Genomic DNA, 21,631 nt, shown 5'->3' on the forward strand with positions numbered 1-21,631 from the left:
TAAAAGTCCTGTAGCCCTCTGTCAGCAGTCTTTGATCAAGGGCATCTTTTAACTAACTTCACATAAGCAGACATGAAAAAGAAAAACAAGGAACCTTCTTCTCAATGGTTTGATTGTTTATCTGCAATGATCAACCAGGTTGCTGACAAGTAGGTGTCAAAAACACACCCCATACCAGCTCCCAGTGAAACTTCATGTCCCTGGTGGACCCTTGCAAAGCTCTGCATATCCAGGATGGCTGTTGTGACATCACTTTTGAGTGGGTTAAAGGGTGACAGGATCCCTTGGTGTTGCCTCTTTATCAGGAAACCTTCATTATTTAAGAAGGTTCATATATGTGGATGTTGCTGATCTCAGCTACTGCAAGTGGAAAGGAAACTGAAAAAGTGTTTATGTTTTACTATCAATTCTTTTACAGTAGAGTTTGATCATAAGTATGTGAGGTGATGGATAGGTTAATTAGCCTGATTGCAGTAATCATTTTACAATGTATATCAAACATCACGTTGCACACTTTAAATACTGCACACAATTTTCTCAGATATGCCTCAATAAAGCTGAAAAAAATCCATAAAACTTCAATTCATTGTTTCCACCAATTGAAAAAGAACAACAAATTTTGGGTTTAACATCATGGCCAGTTGTTGCAGGGATCAGTGGAAAAGAAGATATATAGAAAAAGGAAAAGATACTACAGAGTGGAAGAAGAGAAGGAGAGAAGTAGAGGAGAACTGAGGTAGACAGAACAATAAAAGTATTACTGAAGACAGAAAGGGAGAAAAAAATCTAGTAAGGAATTAGAGAACAGGATCCAGATAAGGAGAGAGAAACTGAGGAATCTCAGAGGTGAGCATATGTTACCATGCTGTCTAGCTAGAGGGCTGCTTATGTGCATATATGTGCTTTTCAAAAACTTTTATTTTGAAATATTTGTGTATCGTGGCATTGTGGAACATTTTAACATATACAAAAGTAGGTCAAACCATTATAATAAAATGTATGAAGCTATTATTCAGCTCCAACAATCTTGGTTCATCTCTAGGCTGGGTTCATCTCTACCTTTATTCACTATCTGTATTACTTTCATTCAAATTCCAAACATAATATCATTTCAAATATGTCATTATGAAATTCTAAAACATAATGTATTTTTAAAATAACCACAATATTATAAACACATCTAAAATATAATAACACCAAAGCATCAGTTTTCAAATTTCCAATCATCTCCTAAAAAAAAATCAATGTGTTTTTGCCAAACATGTTTTTAATTGTGGGCATTGTTTTTTAAATTTATATCCAAATAATAACCACAGATATTGGTGATCTTCTTTAACCTGTGAACTCTCCTCCTAGTACTTTATATTCCTTGCACTTTCTTGTTGAAGAAGACACTCATTTGACCTATCAGAATTTCCTGCAGTTTGGATTTTGCTCATTGCAGTCAGAAATGTAAAATAGTTCTATAACATTTGCTCATTCAGAAATGTTGTAGAATAGCTCTAAGGGAAATGGTAGGGGAAGTGTGTTTTTCTTAATTTGCCAGTTTTGAAAATAAGAATTTGGTTCACTAATATACTCTAACAGTGATCAATGAGAGTGTTTTTTATGCATGATTATGAACTCCTGGATTTACTCATAATTAATATGTTTCAAAGTTTGTATTTTTTAAAACTTATTTATGCTTAAATTTTCCCATTTTTATCCAGGGGAAGCCTGTTGAAGTTTCTCCTCAATTTTTTTAATCTGACTTTAAAGTTTTTGATTACCTTTCTGGTAATGACAAGATTTGTCAATTTCATCTTGTACATTTTCTGCCTCGAACTTGAAATCAGCCAATTCTCCAAGAAGTCCTCATTTCTTATCGTGACAAATAGTATTTCAACAACACAACTGGGTGATAAGAATGTTAAGGATAATGAACAACCATTTTAAACAGATCAACAAAAAACTATACATATATGCAAGTTAAAATACATCATGAGTTTATCTTCATATTTCAGATTTAAATTGAGGAACACAGAGATTTTTATTAATTTTTTTTCTTTTTATTGTACTTTAGGTTCTGGGGTACATGTGCAGATCATGCAGGATTGTTGGATAGGTACACACCTGGCAATGTGGTTTGCTGCCTCCATTCCCCTGTCACCTACATCTCAGATTTCTCCCCATGTTATCCCTCGCCAATCTCCCCACCCCCCTGCTGTCCTTCCCTTGGCCCCCTCAACAGACCCCAGTGTGTGATGCTTCCCTCCCTGTATCCCTGTGTTTTCATTGTTCGACACCCACCTATGAGTAAGAACATGCAGTGTTTGATTTTCTCTTCTTGTGTCAGTTGACTGAGAATTATGGTTTCCAGATCATCCATGTCCCCACAAAGGAAGAAGCTCATCATTTTTTATGGCTACACAATATTCCATGGTGTATATGCGCCACATTTTCCTTGTCCAGTCTATCGTCAATAGGCATTTGGGTTGGTTCCAGATCTTTGCTATTGTAAACAGTGCCACTATGAACATACATGTTCATATGTCTTTATAATAGAACAATTTATAATCCTTTGGATATATACCCACTAACGGGATTGCTGGGTCAAATGGAATTTCTATTTCTAGGTCCCTGAGGAATTGCCACACTGTCTACCACAATGTTTGAACTAATTTACACTCCCACCAACAGTGTAAAAGTGTTCCTATTTCTCCACATCCTCTCCAGCATCTGTTGTCTCCAGATTTTTAATGATTGCCATTCTAACTGGCATGAGGTGATATCTCAATGTGGTTTTGATTTGCATTTCTCTAATAATCAGTGATAATGAACATTTTTTCATGTGTTTGTTGGCCTCATATATGTCTTCTTTTGAAAAGTGTCTGTTCATATCCTTCACCCAGTTTTGAATGGGCTTTGATAAAAGCATATGTTGAACCAGCCTTGCATCCCTGGGATGAAGCCTACTTGATCGCTATTATAAGCTTTTTGATGTGCTGTTGCAATCAGTTTGCCAGTATTTTATTGAAGATTTTCACATCAATGTTCATCATGGATATTGGCCTGAAGATTTTTTTTGTTCTTAAGTCTTTGCAGTGTTTTGGTATCAGGATGATGTTGGTCTCATACAATGATTTGGGAAGGATTCCCTCTTTTTGGATTGTGTGGAAGTTTCAGAAGGAATGGTACCAGCTCCTCCTTGTATGTCTGGTAAAATTCAGCTGTAAACCTGTCTGGACCTGGACTTTTTTTGGTTGGTAGGCTATTAATTGCTGCCTCAACTTTAGCCCTTGTTATTGATCTATTCAAGAGTTTCAACTTCTTCCTGGTTTAGGCCGGGGAGGGTGCAAGTATCCAGGAATTTATCCATTTCTTCCAGGTTTACTATTATGTGCATAAAGTTGTATGTAGTAATCTCTGATGGTAGTTTGCATTTCTGTGGAATCATTGGTGATATACCCTTTTTCTTTTTTTATTGCTTCTATTTGATTCTACCTTTTCTTTTTTATTAATCTGGCTATCGATCTATTTTGTTGATCTTTTCAAAAAACTAGCTCCTGGATATATTGATTTTTTAAAGGGTTTTTTTTTGGGTCTGTATCTCCTTCAGTTCTGTCCTGATCTTAGTTATTTCTTGTCTTCTGCTAGCTTTTGAGTATTTTTATCTTGCTTCTTTAGCTCTTTCAATTTTGATGATAGAGTGTCGATTTTAGATCTCTCCTCGCTTCTCTGGTGGGCATTTATTGGTATAAATCTCCCTCTAGACCCTGCTTTAAATGTGTTCCAGAGATTCTGGTACATTGTATCTTTGTTCTTGTTGGTTTCAAACATCTTTATTTCTGCCTTCATTTCATTGTTTATCCACTCAACATTCAGGAGCAGGTTGTTCAGTTTCCATGAAGCTGTGCAGTTCTGAGTTAGTTTCTTAATTCTGAGTTCTAATTTGATTGCACTGTGATCTGAGAGACTTATGATTTCCGTTCTTTTGCATTTGCTGAGAAGTGATTGACTTCCAATTATGTAGTCAATTTTAGGGTAGGTACAATGCGGTTCTGAGAAGAATGTATATGCTGTGGATTTGGGGTGGAGATTTCTGCAGATGTCTGTTAGGTCCGCTTGGTCCAGATCTGAGTTCAAATCCTGGATATCCTTGTTAATTTTCTGTCTCATGATCTAATATTGACAGTGGAGTGTTAAAGTCTCCCACTATTATTGTGTGGGAGTCTAAGTCTCTTTGTAGGTCATTAAGAACTTGCTTTATGTACCTGGGTGCTCTTGTATTGGGTGTGTATATATTTAGGATCATTAGCTCTTCTTGATGCACTGATCCTTTTACCATTATGTAATGCCCTTCTTTGTTTCTTTTGATCTTTGTTGGTTTAAACTCTATTTTATCAGAGACCAGGATTGCAACTCCTGCTTTTTTTTTGCTCTCCATTTGCTTGGTAAATCTTCCTCCATCCCTTTATTTGGAGCCTGTGTTTGTCCTTGCATGTGAGACAGGTTTCCTGGATACAGCACACTAATGTGTTTTGACTTAAAGGTACCTTTAAGTCTGCTGCAGCGGAACTCATAACCACCTCTTTTCCCAGGTGCGCTGACCTAGGAAAATTGGCTTTATTTATAAGTTCCTGATGTGCTGCTGTCTTTTATCAGAGATGCCCTGCCCCACATGGAGTAGTCTAGTCACAGTCTGCCAGCAGAGGCATTGCTGAGCTGCCACAGGCTCTGCCCAGCTGCTGTGTGAACTGCCTCAGTATTGGCAGACTGCCTCGATAGTGGCAGACACCCTTCCCCCAACTGAGCTGGACCATGCTAGGTCCAGCTGAGCTTGCTGCAAAACTCTCAATCGAGAGCATTTCAGATTGTTTGTTTTGTGGGGGTGGCACAGAGCCAGATCGCCTGGCTCCCTGTCTCAGCCCCCTTCCTTTCAGTTGAATGGGCTGCTCTGTCTCCCGGGCATTCCAGGCACCAGTTGAAATGGCTGCCTAGATTTGTGTGTCTGTGTGCCAACCTGCAGCACCAGCCGTGCTGAAAACTCATAGCACTTTTTGGCCTGGGAATCTCCTGGTCTGTGGGCAGTGAAAACTTGTTTGGAAATATGGTGAGCACTCACCCTCTGCATTGTTCTTGCTGGGAACTGCACTCCAGAGCTGTTCCTATTTGGCCATCTTGGATCCTCCCTATTAAATTCTTATGCCTTAAGTCTGTATCTTCCCTTGCACACTAAGAATCTCAATTTTTTAAAAACTCTGGGAACAACAGAAGTAATCGTACATAAGTACTCATTTGTTTTATCCCACAACACACTGACACTACCACCAATTCTTACATTACCACCAAAAATAAAATTACTGAGAATATTTCAATTGTTGTTTCAGTAATTTTCGTTCTTAGGTTGTATTCCACTAGAAATGACTGTCAAATAACTGTGCTTCCAGGTCACTTAGAACAGCTCTGTTCTATGTGGTTATACCATCAAGTGCATATTTACTTCATATTTGTAGGGGGTTTTTTTAATTAATTTTCGTTTAATAATTATGCAAAATAGATGAATAGTTTCAGAGCCTATAAAACAAAGTATTTGAATAATTCTAGCTTTTATCTATGTCTCCTTCACTATTTTTTTTTCCTGCCAGGTAACCTTTTTGTAGTTTATCATTTTCTCTTTAAAACAAAAATGCACATATTCCCTTTTACACCAGATTAAGCATTCTATACAAATAGTTCCTACTTCCCCCATCCCCACTACACACCCAGTATATTCTGGAGTATACTTCACAGCAGCATATGAGTTTTTCTAATTACCCTATGGCACTCCAAGAACTTAGGTGGATGTATTAACACCATAGTTTATTTGTCCAGTCACCCCACCTTACCCCTACCCTTGATAGATTTTTGTGCTGTTTTCAGTCTTCTGCTATCACAGATCATTCTGGGATGACTGGAATTGGTCATGCATCTTTCTGAATTTTTGCCAGTATACCTTTGGAATAAAATTCTAAAAAGTTGGTTGTTAGGTGCCTTAAATCATTAGGGCTGCTATACCAAAATACCATACACTGGGAAGCTTACAAAAAACAAAAACAAATTTCTCATAATTCTGGAGACTGGGAATTCCAAGATCAGGTCACCAGTAGATTCAGTGTCTGGGGAGGGTCCACTTTCTGGCTTGTAGACAGCATCTTTTTGCTGTGTCCTCACATAGTGGAAGGATCACAGCAGCTCCCCCAGGCCTCCTTTATAAGAGCATGAATCCCATTCATGAGAACTCCACCCTCATGACCTAATCACTTCCCAAAGGCCCCACCTCCTAACACCATCGCCTTGTGGATTAGGATGTCAACTATGAGTTTGGGAGGAACATCAACATTTGGATCATAGCACTGGGCTAAATGACTAATGCATTTGTTATTTTGCTTGGTATTGACAAATTCCCCTGCATAAGGTTTATATCATCTTCCATTCCCAATACAGTATATATGAGAGTATTTGTTTCCTCACAGCCTTGCCAAAAGATAATGGTGTCTAACATTTAAAAGATTCCCAATCTGACAGGTAATAAATAGTAGCCCAGTGCAATTTCAAATTGTATATATATTGTGACAGATGAAGTGGGTCATCTTTCATCTGATTAAGAGAAATTTGCACCTCTTTCTCTTTTAACTCTGTTCATTTCTCAAGTCTACTTTTTTCTATAGAGATTGGCCTTTTTCCATTATTAGAAAATTTTTATTTCGGCCTTAGTTTGTCATATAAATTGCAAGTATCTGTCTTTTTCTTTTATTTATTTATTTTTGAGACATAGTATCACTCTGTCACCCAGGCTGGAGTGTACAGTGGCAGGATCTTGGCTCAGTGCAACCTCTGCCTCCCAGGTTCAAGTGATTCTCTTCTTGCCTCAGCCTCCCAAGTAACTGGGATTATAGGTGCCTGCCACCACACCTGACAAATTTTTGTATTTTTAATAAAAACGGGATTTCCCCATGTTGGCCAGGCTGGTCTCAAACTCCATGAATCACCATGCATGGCCTTCCTTTGTTTATAGTGTCTCATTTGCCATGCTATTAATATAATCAAAATTATCTCTCTCCTCTTACCGCTTCTGAATTTTGAATTATGGTAGGAATGTTTTTCCTGTTTCTGGGTTATACAGGAATTCATTCATGCTTGCTCCTAGCACTTACATTGACTATATTTTTTATCCTAAATTTTAACTTCTTTTGGAGTTTTTTCCTGCTAATGATATGAAGGATGAATCAAAATATTATTTGAAATACATATTTAATTATTCCAACACTTTCATTATATTTTCTTTTTTTTTCTTCTCCTTAAGTATATTTTTTGATGTATAGGAGATTATTTATTTTTTTGTGGTTACTTTTATTCTAATATTTTTATTCATTATTTTCTAATAACTTCCCCATAATAAGTATTGAGATTAAGCTGCAGCCCCTTCTTCTCCATCCCCTCCTTCTTTCCAGGCATCTGATTTGAGGCAATATTCTTTTATTCTTCATTAATAACCATAAGGCAATGAGCAATCTTATTCTCCTTCTCATATGCTCTCCCCATTCCTCCCTAACCTTTTGTGGATATTGTTCTTAACCCTACGTTGTCTATACTCAGGGCTCTGCCTAATTTATGGGGGAATTAAGAGAGATTCAAATATGATGCTGCTCCTACTGCCAGCTTCCTAGGATTCCTGGTTTACTCTTTTTTGACTAATTTTTTGGCTTCTCTAAATCAGTAATCTCCAAGGGATCAGTTTTGAAATGTGTAGAGATGTTCTTGTTATCATAGTTATTAAGAAATCCTCACTGGGTATGGTGGCTCATGCCTGTAATCCCAGCACTTTGGGAGGCCGAGGCTGGTGGATTACCTGAGGTCAGGAGTTCAAGACCACCCTGACCAACATGGAGAAACCCCATCTCTACTAAAAATACAAAATTAGCTGGGTGTGGTGACATATCCCTGTAATCCAAGCTACTAGGGAGGCTGAGGCTGGAGAATCACTTGAACCTGGGAGGTGGAGGTTGTGGTGAGCCGAGATCCACGATTCCACTCCAGCCTGGGCAACAAGAGTGAAAATCCATCCTCAAGGCATTTGGTGGACTGAGGCCACGGATACTAGACAACCTGCAAGTCATAGAACACTCCCACACACAAAGACTTGTTCCATCTCCTACAGGACTTTTGCATAACCTATTAGATATATATGTAAGTGAAAAAAAATAATTTTCTAAGCTTGGAATTTTTGCATATAAATTCAAAGTATTTTTGCGTATTTCAACATATACTGAATTTCCAGAAATGCAACTACCATATAACTTGGAAAAAAAAAAAGGCTATACTTTGTTTTCTTTGGAACTTTACCAAGAGTTTTTATCATTTGAGAAAGTCCTGTCACTGATGACAATGCCACTCATGGTATTTAAGTCACCGGTGCAACAAATTTGCATCAAAGTACATGTTTAGCTTTTGCATTCATAGCAATTCCTCATGTGGATCCATTGTACTTCATTTTGCTTCCTAGTGTAATCATTTCCTCCACATTTACACATTGAAAAATGTAATAAATTCATTTAATTAATTAGTTAACTAAATTAATTCACTTAACTGTGTTTTATTTCTCCTTTTAGTTCTCTCTTAATTAGGACATACTTTTTTTTTAATTATGGATAAAATTCTATTTCAGGATAGCACGTATTACAAAATGTTTGTTTTTAAAATATGTCAGGAAGTAAATCTGATATGATTGGTGACTAGGGATCTGGATGATCTTGAAATCCAAAGATCCAAAAAATAAGAAAAGAAGTTTATCTTTGGACCAAAATAGCTGCATCCACAGTGGTGTTGACCCAAAGGTGAGAACTGTATAAAACTGTGAAGGAAAATGTCTTGTTCCTATCCTTGGCAGAAGCAAAGCCCTTTAAAGAGTGGCCTCATAGAAAAGCTTGCTCTCAGCCCACCCTCTGCAAAGGAGCAAGGAGAAATAAAATAGTTACACAGAAAATGTTAAGAAACAATTGTAAACCAGTTAAGCATGGATTATTATCCACTGGCTAATCAGGTTGTGTGTCTTGGTCAATTTATGTAATCTAAGTCATATCTTTATTTATGGAATGCCCTAAGCCAAGCTTCATTCATTCAATAAAGCTAATAGCCTTTATCAAGCACCTGATTGTGCATGGCACTGTGTTAGAAACTATATAAGAAAAATTAAATGGACAAAATTACCTTTGCACCAGGTTCTTAAGCAGCACATTTCTACAAGTTCTGAATGTGACTGACAGTGTTTAGTTAATAATTTGACTTCTTGCTCTCTAAGTATAGATCATGTGAGAGTCCAACCAAATGTGATTTAGCCAACCGAGCCAACCTGATTTGAACTCCTATTCTTTGTTTACAGGCTGATATTGCTCTGAGTCAGTCATTCCCCCTGGGTCCCAGACAAGAAAATACTCAGCCAAGCCAGTAAGATAGAGAGAACATTCACTTGAGTAAGAAAAATGCTCTAAGATTCCAGTCACCAGTGGCTAAGTAGAGTGTGATGTTGTTGGTAAATGGAGACACCAACGATGAATTATCAGTTTGCATTTACTATGTAGCTCCAGTTGATAGAGCCCAAAGGGTAGTCCATTTTCAACAGGATTTTGCCCTTGGTAGCAGCGCAGTGCATTCACTTTATGATCTCCTCATAGTTTCCTGACAGCTAAAATTTATATAGTACAAACCCCTTGAAATATATATCTAACATACTTTAGAAAAATGTTTCCAGTAGTTTAGTGATTAGCAATGGGATAGTCCTCCATTCTTGGGACTGCAACGTTTTTAGTTATAATGGGTAGAGTGCTCTGTGATATATGATGTCTCTCCAGTACAACCAGCTCCCTCAGATAAACTTATTTATTTCTATATCCCATCATCTAGCATTGTAGACATTCATTAAATATTCATACAATTGAGTTAAATGTAGAATTAATTAGTAAGTTGGAAAGTGTAAGGAAAATCCATAGAAAACATCTATTGCTGATGGGCAGAAATGGTACCCTGAGACAATTATCTATTTGACAAATAACTATTCAAGGCTGACTTAGCTGTTGTTTAGTTCACTTGCATTTGATAGATCTTAGTTGCAGCTACCAAAATGCTAATATAGAAAAGCTAATTAACATAGATTTGTATGTCAAACATTATGGTCATACACATTATTTACTCCAATTACCACAATTGCTGTGTAAAACAAGCAATTTATATATTATCCCCAAAGAGCTTGGAAAGAGTAAGAGATGTACCTAAGTCCCCAGTGACCAAATCATTAGATAGGAAGATCAGTGAAAGTCACTGGAGTTTGTAGGGGAGAGGAACCTGCAGACACTATACCAACACCAAGCACTTTAGAAATGGTGTCCTCAACTCAGCTTCATGAAAAGTGTATTAGAACTTCCATATTACAAACAAGAATAACAATGGGTTAAGATCCTTGCTTCAAATCACAGAGCTGTACATTGATAGACCCATAATTTGACCTCAAGTGTGACTGGCTCTATTCCTATGTTCCAGCTTGCTATTCCATGGCAGAAGAGATGAGAGGAGCTAACTTTGGACTTAGTTAATCCTTGCTTTCTTGCTCTTTTATTACACTCTTCTTGCTTTTATTTTTTAAATATATTTATCCTTTGTAATTTTTAAATTGAGAATTTTTCAAGGGAAAATCACCCAATAATATTCAATAGAATTGGATTAAATGCTGGTAAACTCAAAAATGTTTGACTTCTCCATCCCTATTTCCTAAATTGTAATATCATCTCCAAGTATACCAACCTTGAAAGGCCTGAAATCTGCATTTTTTCTTTTTATGGCTTTCTTCCATTCCACCCTCCGACCTCTGGATTTAGAATATCTCTGTCATTACCTTGGCATCTTTATAATCTATAACACTCCAATAAGGACCCAGAATTCTCTGATGTATAAAATATAGGTAATCTGGCTGTTATAAAGCAAAACCAAGAATTCCTACAATTTGACTTGGTGCAACTGTGCAACATGGTTACTAGAAAATAAACATAATGAACTTCCTGAAAAAATAAGTCTGTAAAGATATCTCCCATTATTCCTCATTTATAGGTTAAGGAGATCAGTGGGAAGATACCCAGGAAGTAGAGTGGTGGTAACTCAGAAGCCAGATCAGCTGTACAACCTATGAGACCTGTGAGAAGAGGGCAGACAGTGGGAAACTAAATCAGAACTAGTGGTCAGAGTCAGGCACTTCCTGCCTGGATCCTGATTGGCCCATATAAGGGAATCTCACACTGGTTAGTCAGTGCATAACTTCTGAATGTCCAAAACAGTTGTTGTCAACGTTAGTGTTTACCTAAGAGCTCATTAAGATTCCAGACTGCCAATTTCCACTGACTGGAATCCACTCACTCCCGGATGCTTCCTCAGCTGAGTCACACTAAAATGTTTACTTTCCAAGGTCATGGCTTTCTCAATAAAACAACCGTATGTGAAAATAATATCCCATAAACTTGGTAACATACAATAGTCAAGTCACCTAAGAGTTGTCAAGCTTTTCCCGCCTTTTAGAATTGCCCTTACCATTAATAATGTAAATAGAAATGACTAAGTCTCCTACCTAACAGAAGAAAAAACCTAGTGTCTGCTTCATCACTTTCTCCAATATGGACCGGCATTTATTTTTTCCCAAAGTGCCTGGATTTCTTTTAGTTATCTCTTGGTCTGATTTTTTGCTTCCCTTTAACTCTTGATCTTACTCACATCTCACTTCCAATAAAGGTCTTCTCTTGTTTGGCTAATATGACCAAAATATGGATCAAACTCCTTTTCTTTGATTTCCCTAAAGAACACTATGACAAGGCAGATATTTATAGCAGAATTCTATTGAACTTTAGGAAAATCAGGAAGATTACAAAATAGAACCTTTAAATTGATCAGACAAGAATGTTCTTTTATTTTATTAAATTCCAGGATATATGTGCAAGACGTGAAGGTTTGTTACATAGCTGAATGTGTGCCATGGTGGTTTCCTGCACCTATCAACCCATCACCTAGGCATTAAGCCCCACATACATTAGCTATTTATCCTGATGCTCTCCCCACACCCCCAGTGTGTGTTGTTACCCTTCCTTTGTCTCATTGTGTTCTCATTGCTCAGCTCCCACTTACATGTGGTGTTTTTCTGTTCCTGTGTTAGTTTGGTGAAGCTTCCAGCACCATCCATGTCCCTGCAAAGGACATGATCTTATTCCTTTTTATGGATCCATGGTATTCCATGGTATATATGTATCATATTTTCTTTAATCGGTCTACCATTGATGGGCATTTGGATTGATTCCATGTCTTTGCTATTGTGAATAGTGCTGTAATGAACATACAGATGCATGTATATTTATAATAGAGTTATTTATATTCCTTTGGGCATACACTCAGTAACGGGATTGCTGGGTCAAATGGTATTTATGGCTCTGAATTCTTGAGAAATCACCAAACTGTGTTCCACAATGGTTGAACTAATTTACATTACAATCAACAGTGTAAAAATGTTCCTATTTCTTCACAGCCTCCTCAGCATCTATTGTTTCTTGGCTTTTTAATAATTGCCATTTTGACTTGTATGAGATAGTATCTCATTGTGATTTTGATTTTCATTTCTCCATGATTAGTGATGTTGAACTTTTTCTCCTGTTTGTTGGCCACATAAATGTCTTCTTTTAAGGAGTATCTGTTCATGTCCTTTGCCCACTTTTTGATGGGGTTGTTTTTTCTTGTAAATTTGTTTAAGTTCCTTGTAGATTCTGGATATTAGACCTTTGTCAGATGGGTAGATTGCAAAAGTTTTCTCCCATTCTGTAGGTTGCCTGTAAACTCTGATGGTAGTTTTGTTTGCCGTGCAGAAGTTTTTTAATTAGTTTCCATTTGTAAATTTTTGCTTTTGTTGCAATTGCTTTTGGTGTTTTTGTCATGAAATCTTTGCCTGTGCCTATGTCCTGAATAGTACTGCCTATCTATTTGTGTTTTGGGTTTTTTTTTTTCTAAATCAGAGTTTTGCTCTGTCACCCAGCCTCGAGTAAAGTGGTGCAATCTCTGCTCACTGCAACACCTCGCTGGTTCAAGGCCCAGCCTCCCGAGTATTTGGGATTACAGGTGCATGCCACCATGCCCGGCCAATTTTTTTTATATTTTCAGTAGAGATGGGGTTTCACCATGTAGGCCAGACTGGTCTCAATCTCCTGACATTAGACAATCTGCCCACCTCAGCCTCCCAAAGTACTGAGATTACAGGCATGAGCCACCGTGCGCAGCCTATTGCCCGTATTTTAAATCAAGAATGTTCTTAGCAATCTAGAGGGCAGCCTTTCTTATGGGCCTGTGCCTACTGCTAGTGTAGGACTTAGCCCTACTGGAGCCTGCCAAAAAAGAAAAAAAAAAAAACAGTAATAGTGGTTCTGTTTTATTTAAAATTTTGATTTTGTCTATCAATAACTTTTTGGTGTTAATCTTGATTTTAAAAAATATTGCATGAAAATGTCAATTATCTTGATTACTGAGTTCTTGGCAATGCTTTAAATTATACACCCAAGGGAGTGACTTACTTGCCTCACCCTAGTTCTGGCTCTCCTTACCACCCATCATCACAGGTCTTCACTGTTCTCCTAGATGAGCATTCTCAAACTTTACAGTGCAATAAAACCACATGGACGACTGCATTCAGAATGTCAATGGATCATTCAGTAGCTCTGAGATGGGGAATCTGAGTTTTTTAATAATCACTCTTGTGAGTTGAATTGTGCCCTCCAAAATTATATTTAAATCCTAACTTGTGCTACCTGTGAATGTCACCTAACTTCGACATAGAGTCTTTGCAGATGAAAATTAAGATGAGGTCACATTGAAGTAGAATAGGCCCTTATTCTAGTATGACCAGTATTGTCATAAGAGGAGGAGAAGAGACACAAAGAGAAACCCACACAGAGAGAACATCACACACAAACTGGAGAAAAGGCCATGCGCTAATAGAGATAGAGATCATACTTATGAAGCTACAAATCAAAGAATGCCAAGAATTGTCTGTCATCATCAGAAGCCAGAATAGAGTGTGGCCCTGATATAAACATGAGGCAGGTAAATACTGGGTAGAAGAGGGCAGTTCCTGAGAAGGCCCCACACTCAACCCTGGAACCACACCCAAAGTGAGAACTTTACATCCCCATTTTCCCACTCCAATGTTGCCTTTTCCAAAACCACCCTGGCCTGTACTGGCCCCAATCCTATACCCATAAAAACTCCAGGCTCTACTTGTGGAGGAGCAGCAGAGAAGGAGAGAAGAGAAGCAACAGCCAGACATCAGAGAAATAGCTTGACTTCAGAGGGACGGCATAACAATAGGACTTTGGAGAAAAGCCTGGCCAGGGACAGCCAGGCTCCAAGGGAAGACCACCTTTCTGCTCCATCCCCCTTCTAGTTCCCCTTCCTGATGAAAGCCACTTTCGGCAGCAATAAAAATCCTCCATATTCACCACCCTCCAATTCATTTATGCAACCTGATTCTTTCTGGATGCCAAACGAGAGCTCAGGAGCCATGGCTGCAGATGTCTGTCCTATTTCACACTTAAGCCATCTGCAGATTGCAAACTAAAAGAACACTGTAACACATGGCTTTGGTGGCTCCAGGGGTCATGGTAACCCCCTGCCAGCTGCTGCTGTGGGGGGCACACAAAGTTCTGCTCCTGCCAGTGCTCAGAAGCTCTGATCCTGGCTCCTGCACCCACTCACCTGGATGCTTTCACTCCATGAGGGGTTAAAAGCTGTGGGCTGAGTAAGCAAGACACCCCTGTCACAAGACCTGTGAAGGGTTTGGGGAAAATTCTCCTGTTTCAGCCCTGGTGGCACCTTGATTTTAGACTTCTAGCCTCCAGAACTGTGAAAGAATACAATTCTATTGTTTTAAGCTACCAAGTCCGTGGTACTTTTTACAGCAGCCCTGGGAAATAAAATCACTTATGCCCCTTAGTAATTCTGATGTGAATGACCATATCCCAGGTCCTATTCCACTGCCTCCAAAAAAAGCAATTCACCTCTGAAAGATGTATACATCGTCTGAATTGAGATTTGAACAATGGTCCTCCTGTCTCTCATTCCTGGGCTTTGTTTCTGCTGCACCAGGCTGCCTCTCATCCATTAGTCTATTCTTAGTTTTCCATAGTCTCCTTGTGTGAACTGTGACAGGGTTAGAAAACTATTCTTTAATGTAACTTTTTTAACACAATGTTGTACTATGAATCTACTTTTTATATGCTGATGACTTTATTGAAATAGAAATGGCTAAAGATTATGCTCTTTGAAAGCACACAAACAATTTCATAGTGGCAGAGAGTGTGACTGCTATAAAATTGTTTCACATTAACCATACAATTAAGTCTTTTCTTTTAGAAAATTTCTAGGAAATGAGGCAACCACAGAGGTTAATTTGTATCACATTTGTAGGTGCTTTCCCCCTGCAGATCTATGTAAGTCGGGCTGCAGTTTTGGATAAGAAGGCAGTTAAGACACATTGGTACAAGGATGTGGGTTGAAGGTATAATTAGTGATCATCATCAGTTCCACCTCCACATTTACCTGTCAGATATCAGGGAAGAATTACAGACAGCAATGAATTCAGGTGCCCTGAGCCCAGCACACCTTGTGAGTCCAAATTCATTGAAAGGTCAGAGTCAGAAAGATAGGCTCTTATTTATTCTCATCTCTCCAAAGAACACAATGAAAGTGCTACACAACATTCTCTTTCCTCCCTTAGATGAGTAAAGAAGAAAAATAAAATCAAAGTCAGGGATCTCTGTATGCAATCCCAGACCATTCATTCATTTCTATAATTCATTCATTTCCAAAAATCATTTCTATAACTCAGAAACTGTGTTGAGGATAAAAGATGAGAACACAAGTCCTTTTTCTCATGTTTTGACATTCAAGTCAGGGAAATAGCTACATGCACAACTGAAATAACAAAACTGATATGTAATGGAGTAGAAATATAAGAAAAAATATGTGGGAGATGGGTCACAGGGAGTCACCAAAGAAAGCTCCACAAAAGTGTAACTTTTAAGTGGAAACCTGAAAACAAGTAAGAACCTAAAGGGCCAAGAAGTTGAAGGTTGGGAGGAAATCAAGGCACTTTAAATCAAAGCAGTCCAGTAGAACTTTCTGCAATGATGAAAACGTTCCACATCTGAACTATCTAATACATTAACTACTGAGTACTTGAAATGTGCCTAGTGTGACCAAGGAACTGCATGTTTAATTTTACTTAATTAGTTTAAGATTAAACATTTAAATCATATTTATCCAGTGACTACCTTACTAAACAGCATAGCTTTATATAAAAGAAACAATATGAACAAAAGCACAGGATTGTGAAAGTGTTCCTGAAACACCAGGGGTTTGGTCTAGGTCTTGCTGCTGCTGCACAGAAAGCCAGCCACTGACACAATGATTATTGCCAAGAAAGAAGGCTTTAATTGGGTGCTGCAGTGAGGACATGAGAGATCAGTCAAAACCATCTCTCTGACCAACTAAAATCATAGGTTTATATAGCAGGGAAGAAATGTAACTATGGGTGGGAGAACAGGGACTAAGGAAGGGAAAGAAAGCAATCATGATGAGTAAGAGACCTGGAGTCCCACTGTCTCCATGTGATTACCCAGGGATTTCAGTTCTTTGATCTTTTTTGAAAGCCCTAGGAGAGCTTTCCTGAGCAAGGAACTCAGATAAAACAAATGGAAGTTTCAAGCCTTAAGACCAGAAGGGCCAATTTCTATTTTCATCCAATAAATAAATAAATAAATAAACAAACAAACAAACTGTCAATGGGACTATTGGGTCAGTTTCCAAAGCAGGGCTCATTGTCACAAAAAAAGCAGGTGTTTATGGGGATGAGTACTTGATGTTGATAGGAAAGGAGAAAAGTGGTATGATAGGCCTGATAATGTTGGTTGGAGCCAGATTATAAAAAGCCTTAAATACTAGTAACATACCAAACACGCTGGGCTTTATCCTTCAGGTGATTGATGCCCTGAAAAAGTTTTTGAACATTTTAGGTAATTACACTGGCTTTGGTTGGCATTTGTGCTTATTTAGTGTTTGGAGTCATACTGACTATACATATAAGGTACAGGGGCAGGCACCACTTGTGTTGTGATTTTTTTTGCCCCTCCCTAATGACAACTCTCGAATTTCAAAAAGCAGAATACACAGTTTACAGGTAAGATTTGTCTCTTTATACTTCTTCCAATATATTAATACTTCTAAGTTCTGAAACAATTATAACATGTGATGAAAGCCTCATTCAAGTGTTTTCCTAGGTTATGAACCCATCAGTAGCGTGGCATACATAGATTTGTTAACACAGAGAACTGAACTACAAACGGTTTTATCTCTAACCTTTACACAGCACCTGGCCCAAGCACACCTCACATATTAATAGTGAATATGATTTTTTTTTGAATTGTGAGAAGAAAGCATTGGATTGATAACTGTTCTTCTCCTTCCAAAATCAGCCTCTCACTTGCCTTCACTTGGACATACCTTCTAGCTCTGTTTTTAAAAGAATCAGTAATGGGTATGAAATGAAGAGACAACACAGTCTGGAATAAGTTTATCATATCAAAGATGAGTAGCACTACACAAGCTGACTCAGGAACAGACTGTACCAGCCTGATACAGATCCCAGTCTGCCATTCCTGTGCGGTGTGTACATTGGCCAGTTGTGGAGCCACTTTCTGCCCCAGCTTTCTGAGATGGCGATAATTGTACTTGCAAGATTGCTCCAAGAATTTTACAAGTTAACATACAAAGAGTTAGCCTGGTTTCTGATTCCTGCTAAATGCTCAATACCTGTTAACCATTGTGATTATTACAAGTTGTCTTGAGTATCCTCTGATCATGGCTTCCAAGGCTCTAAGAGACATGTGTATTAATTTTAATACTTGCTAATACATGTTTAGATTGAACTATATGCAGGTGCTTTACCGGCACTATCTTATTTTCACAACAACTCTGTAAGGCAGATGCTGTAACTTATACTTTATAGATAACTTTTTCTTAAACACTAAGGTAGTAAATGGCAGAATAATGTTTAAAATCCTGCTGAGAAGTCATAAGTACCTAGGTGCTAAATGGAGCCACCAGCATAGCAAGCAAAGGGTGACCAAGGACAGGGTGTAGGATGAGAGAAAGGACAAGTACTCCAGAGTAAATAATAAATTTCAAAGAATGAACATGAAGAGACTATTCCAGCAACAACAGCAATGAAAAGTCTGCCCATTTACTGGAAAATAGCAGACAATTCCACACCCCCCTCTATGCTTGCTACATAACCATCCCAACTCTAGGCTCCACAAGGCATTCTGTACTTATCTAAACTGCTCACAGTCTTCATTGCAGCAAAAGTAAATTTTACTCTAGTTAAAATTTGGCCATTTTTGAAGGTAACAAGCTACACTTTTTTCTCAGAGAACCAGTTGAGAATTACAGCTCTTCTCTGCCTGATTTACTACCATAGAATTGGCATCTAGCTCCAGTTAGTCCTGGCATGTTGTTTGCCAGGCTTCAAACTCTAGATATGTATTTCCATTCCAAGACTGTTGTACTGGCATCAGAAACTCATTTATTCTAGCTGAGCACTCCCTCCCTTAGGCTGCCTAACAGTTCTACCACACCAGGAGAGATTTGTGTTCTATAACGGCTCTCTTTCTGAGCAGTCGTTCCACAATGAACAACTGAGCCATTGTTTCTGTGATTTTCTTAGTGAATGCATATGTCTTCCTTATAATTAGAAAGGCTATTGCTATTATTTCTTATGCTCTATAAAGATATTCACGGCCATACATACCCAGTATTTGAAAAGGGCGTTATAAGCAATTCTCTGCTGCTATTGCCTCGCTAGAGAACTGCAATGCACCAAGAGAATATGAATAAGGTTCGGCTCTGATGAATTTACTTTGTGTAAGTTGGGATGCATACTAAGTAACAGCTCAAGGATTGCTGGGAATATTTCAGAATTCCAGTTTGGGCCTATGTGAATATGGTCATAGCAGGGATGATTGATATTTTGACCTGCCAAGCAGCTTGGCACTGTGTCATGGAACCTGCTCCAGAGACTAACAATGTTAAACCTCGTGACTTTGTATTCTGTAGGAACATGACCTGAAATGGCCTCATAAATCAGAAATGCTTTTTTCAATAGCTCTGAGAAAGAAAAGAAAAGGATGTTTTCAGTATATTTGTGTAAGTCTGTCCTACAAGTGTCTTAGAATGATATCGGTGTCTTTTTGAAACTCATACACTCCTATGTACAGACTAACAATGGTCTTAAAAATAAAGACCAGGTCATTTACTTTTTTCTTGTATAGACTGAAATCTATCTATCTATCTATCTATCTATCTATCTATCTATCTATCTGTCTGTCTGTCTGTGTGTGTGTGTATATATATATATATATATATATATATATATATATATATAAAATTGCACTTTAGGTTCTGAGGTACATGTGCANATATATAAAATTGCACTTTAGGTTCTGAGGTACATGTGCAGAATATGCAGGATTGTTGCATAGGTACATACATGGCAATGTGGTTTTCTGCCTCCATCCCTGTCACCTGTATCTGACATTTCTCCCCATGTTGTCCCTCCCCTAGTCTCCCGCAACAGATCCCACTGTGTGATGCTACCTTCCCTGTGTCCATGTGTTCTCATTGTTCAACACCCGCCTATGAGAGAAAATGTGGTGTTCAATTTCCTATTCTTGTGTCAGTTTGCTGAGAATGATGGTTTCCAGATTCATCCATGTCCCTAACAAAGGACACAAACTTATCATTTTTTATGGCTGCATAGTATTCCATAATATATATATGCCTCATTTTCCTTGTCCAGTCTATCATCTGGGCATTTGGGTTGGTTCCAGGTCTTTTCTATTGTACACAGTGCTGCAATGAACATATATCTGCGTGTGTCTTTATAATAGAATGTTTATAATCCTTTGGATATAGACCCAGTAATAGGATTGCTAGGTCAAATGGAATTTCTATTTCTAGGACCCTGAGGAATCATCACACTGTCTTCTACAATGGATGAACTAATTTATACTTCCACCAACAGTGTAAAAGTGTTCCTATTTCTCCACATCCTCTCCAGCATCGGTTGTCTCCAGATTTTTTAATGATTGCCATTCTAACTGGCATGTGGTGGTATCTCAGTGTGGTTTTGATTTGCATTTCTCTAATGACCAGTGGTGATGAGCATTTTTTCATATGTCTGTTGGCCTCACAAATGTCTTCTTTTGAAAAGTGTCTGTTCATATCCTTCGCCTACTTTTGAATGGGTTTGTTTGCTTTTTTCTTGTAAACCTGTTTTAGTTCTTTGTAGATTCTGGATATTAGTCCTTTGCCAGACGGGTAGATTGCAAAAATTTTTTCCTATTCTGTTGGTTGCCAGTTCCTCTAATGATTGTTTCTTTTGCTGGGCAGAAGCTCTGAAGTTTAATTAGGTCACATTTGTCTATTTTGGCTTTTGTTGTAAATACTTTTGGTGTTTTAGTCATAAAGCCCTTGTCTATGCCTATGTCCTGAATGGTTTTGCATAGGTTTTCTTCTAGGGTTTTTATGGTGTTAGGTCTTATGTTTAAGTCTTTAATCCATCTGGAGTAAATTTTAGTGTAAGGTGTCAGGAAGGGGTCCAGTTTCTGCTTTCTGCACATGACTAGCCAGTTTTCCCAACACCATTTATTAAACAGGGAATCCTATCCCCATTGCTTGTTTTTGTCAGGTTTGTCAAAGATCAGATCATTGTATATGTGTGGTGTTGCCTCTGAGGCCTCTGTTCTGTTCCGTTCCATTGGTCTGTGTCTCTGTTTGGTACCAGTACCATGCTGTTTTGATTACTGTAGCCTTGTAGTATAGTTTGAAGTCAGGGACTGTGATGCCACCAGCTTTGTTCTTTTTGCTTAGAATTGATGTGGCAATGCAGGCTCTCTTTTGGTTCCATATGAAGTTTAAGGTGGTTTTTCTCCAGTTCTGTGAAGAGGGTCATAGGAAGCTTGATGGGGATAGCGTTGAATCTATAAGTTACTTTTGGCAGTATGGCCATTTTCACAATATTGATTCTTCCTAACCATGAGCATGGAATGTTTCTCCATCTGTTTGTGTCCTCTCTTATTTCGTTGAGCAGTGATTTGTAGTTCTCCTTAAAGAGGTCCTTTACATCCTTTGTTGGTTGTATTCCTAGGTATTTTGTTCTCTTTGCAGCAATTATGAATGGCAGTTCATTCTTGATTTGGCTCTCTTTAAGTCTGTTATTGGTGTATAGGAATGCTTGTGATTTCTGCATATTGATTTTGTATCCTGAGACTTTGCTGAAATTGCTTTCAATTTAAGGAGATTATGGCCCAGACAATAGGGTTTTCTAAATATATAATCATGTAATCTTCAGATAGAGACAATTTGACTTTCTCCTTTCCTAATTAATACCCTTTATTTGTTTTTCTTGCCTGATTGCTCGGGCCAGAATTTCCAATGCTACATTGAATAGGAATGGTGAGAGAGGGCATCCTTGTCTAGTGCC

The sequence above is a fragment of the Cebus imitator genome, unplaced genomic scaffold, assembly GCF_001604975.1.
Source record: "Cebus imitator isolate Cc_AM_T3 unplaced genomic scaffold, Cebus_imitator-1.0 Scaffold194, whole genome shotgun sequence".
Classification (NCBI taxonomy): domain Eukaryota; kingdom Metazoa; phylum Chordata; class Mammalia; order Primates; family Cebidae; genus Cebus; species Cebus imitator.